This window comes from Ambystoma mexicanum, chromosome 8 (assembly GCF_040938575.1).
Source record: "Ambystoma mexicanum isolate Mex_15411 chromosome 8, UKY_AmexF1_1, whole genome shotgun sequence".
NCBI lineage: Eukaryota > Metazoa > Chordata > Amphibia > Caudata > Ambystomatidae > Ambystoma > Ambystoma mexicanum.
In genome coordinates this window covers 85259387-85265769 of record NC_090929.1, presented here as the reverse complement: position 1 = coordinate 85265769, position 6383 = coordinate 85259387, and the positions used below count along the sequence as shown (strand labels likewise).

Here is a 6383-nt window from a genome sequence, read left to right as displayed (position 1 = left end):
CAATGCACTCCTCATCCCCAATGGAGTCTGCCTGCACTCACCAAAAAATGATAGTCACCTGTGCAGCTATCCGCCAATGAAGTATATGTGAGTAGCTGCGTAAATGGTCCATATCGCAAAACTATGATGGTAAAAAATCCTTCCATGTGGCAATGTCACCCATTCTCAATTTCTTTGCATCATCGGCAATGCATTCCCCATTCCCAAGGGAGCGTCCACGTAGTTCGCACAGAAGATAGTAGGCTGATGAGCCACCTGAAAATTGCCTCACTGCTCTCCCAGGCATCAGCCCATGCAACCAAAACCCTACGCCTCGCCCACAACCACTACAAGGCAATGCAGGCATGCACAGGAACATATGGCCACGTACCACACTTCACAAACGTACCACAGCCACCGACAGCCCATCCCACCGCCATAACACAATGGAAACCCACAAAGTCAACATAAGCACCAGCACCCCTAGGCAACAGCACAACACATTGTCAATTTCTTCGCATCATCTGCAATGCACTCCGCGTTACCAATGGAGCGTCCATGAAGTCGCCAAAGAAGGTTGTCGCCTGAGGAGCTACCTGCAAATTGCTGCATTGCTCGCGTCCTCCCCTCGCACACCACTGTCTTCTTTGAACTAAACAAATATATCATATTTTCCGCTTTTCACTCCCCCAAACTTTTCATCCCCTCTTTCACTCACCCGAACCTGCAAACCATGTTTTCCAACCACTTCCGGCGCGGCATATCCTCCGATACACCATGGCGGCTTTTCGCAACCAGAGGACGCGTCCAATGTTCGCCGACATCACGGCGTACTGCAAGCCAATGAGACTTTTGTCCGCAGAGCGAACAGGGAAATAGGTCTGCTGAGCGTAGCCAGATATCACTACATTTTTGAGACATACATTTCAGTTCTTTGCAACAAAAGAAGTGGTCAGATTTCCACCAAACACACAAAAGCACGCTTTCTGAACCAAGCCCCCGCTCCTGCCACAAATATGGTTAAAATCCATCCAGCCGTTCGGCCTGTAGCCATGCGCAAATTTTTACCCATTCAGTCTATGAAAAAAAAAACATTTGGGACCCCCCCCTATAACTTTGCCCCTTCTGCATGAAACCTCACAAAACTTGCCCAAGAAATTCAGAGCGGCCCATATACTTTTTTTGCAAAGTTTGGTGAGGATTCCTCCAGGGGTAGAGAAGTTATAAGCCGCCAAAAAAGTGGTCTTCCTAGGGTTTAACAACTTAACCATAACTACACGGCCGCTCACACGGGCCGTTTAATATGTATATATATATATATATATATGTATGTGAGAGAATGTATGTACACACACACACACACACACACACACACACACATACATATACATATAGTCACTGAAAGCACAGTGGTTTTATTTTTATATCAGCAGTGGGCCTAATAGCCATCCCTCTATCTCCAACATAGGAACGGGCATTCCTACCCTAACCCAAACATCCCTCAATCCTGGACTAGTACTAGAAATCGGTTAACCCTACTCCTACTATCTAAAAAAAGTAGCTCTCTTTAGGCTTTTCTACCCAAGATTCCTTATCCAATGGCTTTGCACACAGGAGTGACTTAAGGATTGCGCCTTTCAGACACTCAGGTATTCACCCTTGTTGTTCCTTCCGTACTCTGATGTTCCTCTCCCTATGTCACTCTGTTGCTCTCCCTGATCTCCACCCTCCTATTCCACCCACCTACTGTCCTCACTCTCACTGACACGTCCTTCTCTATCCCTCTAATGTTTACTATATATGATCTACCGCCATCCTCCTGCCTTACTCTCCGCTAATCTCTCTCCACATTACTAATGCTCTCCATTGTCCACACACCCACTACTCTTCCCCTCTTCACACCACCTCTACCCTGCGATCACCAGACTACCACTATTCTCCCCTCCACACACCACTACTCTCCCCTCCACACCATTCTACTCTTCCCTCTCCAAACCACTACTACTCTCCCCTTTCCACACCAATACTAACCTCCCCAATCCACATCACTACTTCTCCCACCCTTTTCTTACATTAGCTCCTTCCTTTCATCTCCCCAGTATCTCATTCACTCCCTCTCTCCTCCCACTGCAATCTAACTTCGAGAACAATTCCTCTCAGAAACCAATACCTCACTGTTCTCACCACCTGTCTAATCTTTCTCCACTCTCCACTCCACCGTCCTTCCTCCGCCTGGTCTTTTGGTCCACCTAAACCTCCTCTGATCTCACTAGGAAAAACTTTTGAAGCTTCCCTTTTTTAACTCTTCTTCTTCCGATTGGTTAGTCCTCCTCATTGGTTCCCCCAAGTCAATATTTCCCTATTCCCCCCACACCAAGAGATGGTACAAACAACAAAAGGGGTCTAAGCCTGGCTCTTTTCTCGTGTGCAAGGCCGCCGGGGATCTGCAATGGCAACCCACAGTGCTGAGGTATGTTGCTTGAGTCCCAGTTCATGTGAGGGCCTTGTTGGTCTGTCAGTCTGCTCGTTTGACTGGGGCGCCATTTCGTGTCTCTCCCCCAGGAAAGCACAATGTCCCTGGAGTGATCTGTGTACGCGCTGTTCTTCCACTGACTCTGGTTCATGCAGCGGCTCTTGATTGCTACATTACTGGTTGCTGTTTATTAGGTTGTTGAGCGGTCTCACCTCCACATATTGCCAGTTGCAGTTTACATGGTCACGGACACTTGGGTTAACTTTGGTTAATCGGTTCATCTTTCCTCCTCTCTCTGGGAATGCTGGGTGATGTAGTTCTTCTGCAATAATAGAAAATGACTTGCTGGCATCATGTGAGAAAGGCATTGTGTAATTATATATATATTCAGAGTGCAAAACGTCCACGTGCCTCTAGCAAATGACTCTTGGAGAGGAAAGAATGATGAGCTGTTTTGTTTGTATGTTTAGAATTGAGGAGGCAAATGAATTTGGCTGGCTATTATTTTGCCACTTTACATTTATATGATTTTATATTATTATTTGTTTATTTGTATATGATTCTTAACGAATATATTCATGTGTGAATATTTAGGTGTTTTGAAGATGGATGCTAGATAAGGAAGTATTGGTCAAGGCGATAGATTTCAGGGTAGTAAGGGGTCGGCTGAGGTTTTAAGAGAGTAAAACAGGGAAATGTTTTAGGGGGCCTAGTGTGGGGTGGTAAGTTTAGTTGGGATGCTGGCAAAGGTTGTCCTGGGAACGTTGCAACCCACATGGGCTATTCTGTCTGTAGCCCCAGATCTTTCTGGGCGGCACAGGATGTAATGTCATGTATTGTAATGTAAGTGGTCTGGTATATCGCCCGTCTGTCACTGTTGGTGGTCTCGCTGCGCTTAGCTCTGTAAGAAAAAAGGAGGCGGGGCATTAGTGGGACTGTGGAAAAGGCAGATGTGAAACCTGTGGTGTTGATGGATGGGTGCAGGTCGGAAGTACCCAATTCCTGAGTGCCACTCTGCTTTCTATGGGGCCACCGATGTGGGACAGTGCCACAGGGCAAAAGAGGAGAGCATAGCAGTAACTCGGTTAATGTTGAGATCACATTGTTAGAAGGCAAAACCTCTTTCTCACTCTCTCACACACTCTCTGAATTAGTAGTGGCAAAAAAATACATTCTGAGATCTCTGGGCAAAGTAGGCAGGCGAAACCTAAAGGATGCAGTCAGATCAAAGCTAGGTGCAAGCTCTATCCAAGCCGGGGTGGCTCTTTGTCCCATAACATTGGATTAAGATGTTGCTCAGTTCGGAGGTGGTGGTATACTAACATAATCTCGGGACAGAAAAAGCTGAACAAGGCGGTAACCACACCATGAGTAAACACTTTATATATTCGATTACTGAGCTAGGGCTCCATGACATGTGGGGCACCCATGAGGGTCTAAAGAAGACAGATGGAGAGCTCTTGAAGGAGACCTCCAGGGAGGACCAAAAACAGGGTGCTTTTGGGAGGTTCAGCCAATGCGTATTGTAAAACTGTGGGCCACATTACGATTTCAGCTGTAACAGAAAAAAGTGGGAGGGGTCGCACAATTACGGCCACTTTTACCGTCTTGCCAAATTGCGAGTCTTTTAAATTCCTCAGGCGTTTATTCATCTGGAGGGATTAGCCCTAGAGAAGTGACTGTCAAATATTGTCTGTAATTATTGCGGTGCTAATTCCCCTGCCGTAAATAGCTCCCAAAAAGCAAACAGTATTTACACTGTAATGGAACTTGAAATATTGCCAAAATACTGATAAAAACAGGTGAAGGTAAATGCATCAAGGTGCAGAAACTAAAGGCAGTTTTGCAACAAATTGATTCGTCAAGGGTATTTAAGGACTACACTCAGCTATCACAAACACATCTCAGCAAAATAAAGCCCTTACAAGATATTGGCTACATCCTCTATAACCTGTTCGTAGGTAGGCTAGCATGGGTGTCCAGCGCAGCAGCTGCAGGGAGTCCAGCACTGCAAAGGTCAGATGAGACACGTGGAGAGGGGACTGCACATTCCTCACAAACATAGCACTCCCTTAACATTCACTGATGGCCAGCTGATCCCTTTGTATCGCCTGAACGGTGCCACTATATCAGACCTACCGACCCACATTTAGGCCTGCTGGAAAACTACTATGTTCAGCGGGTTGACTTTCGGTAAGATTTCCAGTTTCTGTAAATTTGTGGGAGTCGAGTTCCTTGCTAAAACCCAGTACTGCAAATATCAAAGGGAATTCTTATACTCTGCTATTAGTCAAGACTGCAAAATCAAACAGATGTCAATGGACAGTACATTCTCTGGCAAACATTTCAGGCTAGCTGGCGACGGACAGTGTGACAATCCCGGATTCTCTGCAAAGTACTGCACATACCACTTTCAAGACATGGAAAGTAAAGAAATTGTGAGTTCGGTGATCGTGCAGGTGTCTGAATGTACATCTTCTGTGGCCATGGAGCAACATGGCTTCATCAGATCCGTCAAAAATCTGGAATCCAGGGAATGCAAATAGACCTTGTAGCCACTGACAGGCACGTTTCAATAACCAAGGCCATGCGAGAGCAGATTCCACACATTCAGCATCAATTTGATGTATGGCAAGTTGCCATATCAGTCAATAAGAAAATGACAGCTGCTGGTAAAAAGAAGGGATTGGAAAATATTTTAAAGTGGTGTCAAGTCTATCAGCAACCGTCTTTGGTGGAGCTCCAAAACTTGTGATGGATCTGTAGAAATTCTACTTGAAAAATGGCGTTCATTGAGGCACCATTGTTCCAACGTACACTCATGGACAGAAAACCAACATTTCCACAAATGTACACATGGACCTTTATCGAAGGAGCAGGAACGCAAGAAGAAGTGGTTAGTGCCATGTTCCCCTCCACACAAAGCACTTGAGAAGATTGTGTACGATAAAACGCTTTCAAGAGATGTGCAGGGACTCACAGAATTCTGTCAGAACTGAGACTTTTGAGGTGTTCCATAAAATGTGCCTAAAGTACAGGCCCAAAAGGGTGCATTTCGGCATAGACAGTATGGAGGACAGAACAAGACTAGCTGTACTTGCGCACAACGAGAACATTGGGAGGGAACAAGCAAAAACTGCAGGAACCTTCTGGATGCTTCCTCATGGCCTTTACAAAACGAGGCAAACAATGGGTGGCCAAGCCAATATACCAGGAAATGGAGTTCAAAATTGTGAGAGTGGAGGCAGAGTGACTGTGTGAGCTGCCCAGTCCGTTTTCACTGCAAAGTGTTTTTTTTGGGTGAAAATCCCCACAGTCGGCAGAGCCGAGGCAGAGTGACTGTGTGAGCTGTCCAGTCTGTTTTCAGTGCAAACTGTTTTCTTTTTGGTCAAAATTCCCACAGTCGGCAGAGCCGAGGCAGAGTGACGGTGTGACTGTGTGCAAGGACGCACATCCACTGACTCTGCCCGCCCGCCATGAAGCATCTTCTGGAAATTACAAATTGACAGCAGACCTAGGAGCGGTGAGCTGTCAGCCCATTTATCGCAGACAGACGTTTTGCTGGAAGGTAAGTACGATGGCAAGTCATGCCGTTGTTGCTACAGCGTTTGCTCAACCTGGAGCTCTGCCGAGAAATCATCTGCGTGAAGGAGCTGACTATTCTAATCTGCCTGATGCGAGTGAGGAGGTAAGAGTAGCAAGCGACGAACTTGTAGCAGAGATAAACCTGTGCACTAAAGAACATGTGAGCACACAAACTTCTACTGTATGTAGTAACAGTGACAGTGACAATTTCTCCTCACAATTACAAGCTCCAACATCTATTCACCTCCAACATGAGATCCACCCTTCACCTCTGTTCACTGTAGAAGTTGAAATTTCAGCACGGACAGGCACACATATAAACACTTTCCTAATCAACACACAAGTG

The 6383-nt window shown here is 46.0% G+C and overlaps 1 long non-coding RNA gene across 2 annotated transcripts in view; it reads right to left on the bottom strand.

Moving 5' to 3' along the window:
• Nucleotides 1-1457: 1457 nt before the first annotated feature.
• The window catches only part of LOC138471645 (uncharacterized), a 259352-nt gene continuing 254426 nt past the window's right edge, over nucleotides 1458-6383 (bottom strand). For both annotated transcript variants that reach the window (XR_011268478.1, XR_011268477.1), the window contains exon 4: nucleotides 1458-2774. This is a non-coding gene — a long non-coding RNA (uncharacterized lncRNA). The remainder of the gene's footprint in view (nucleotides 2775-6383) is intronic.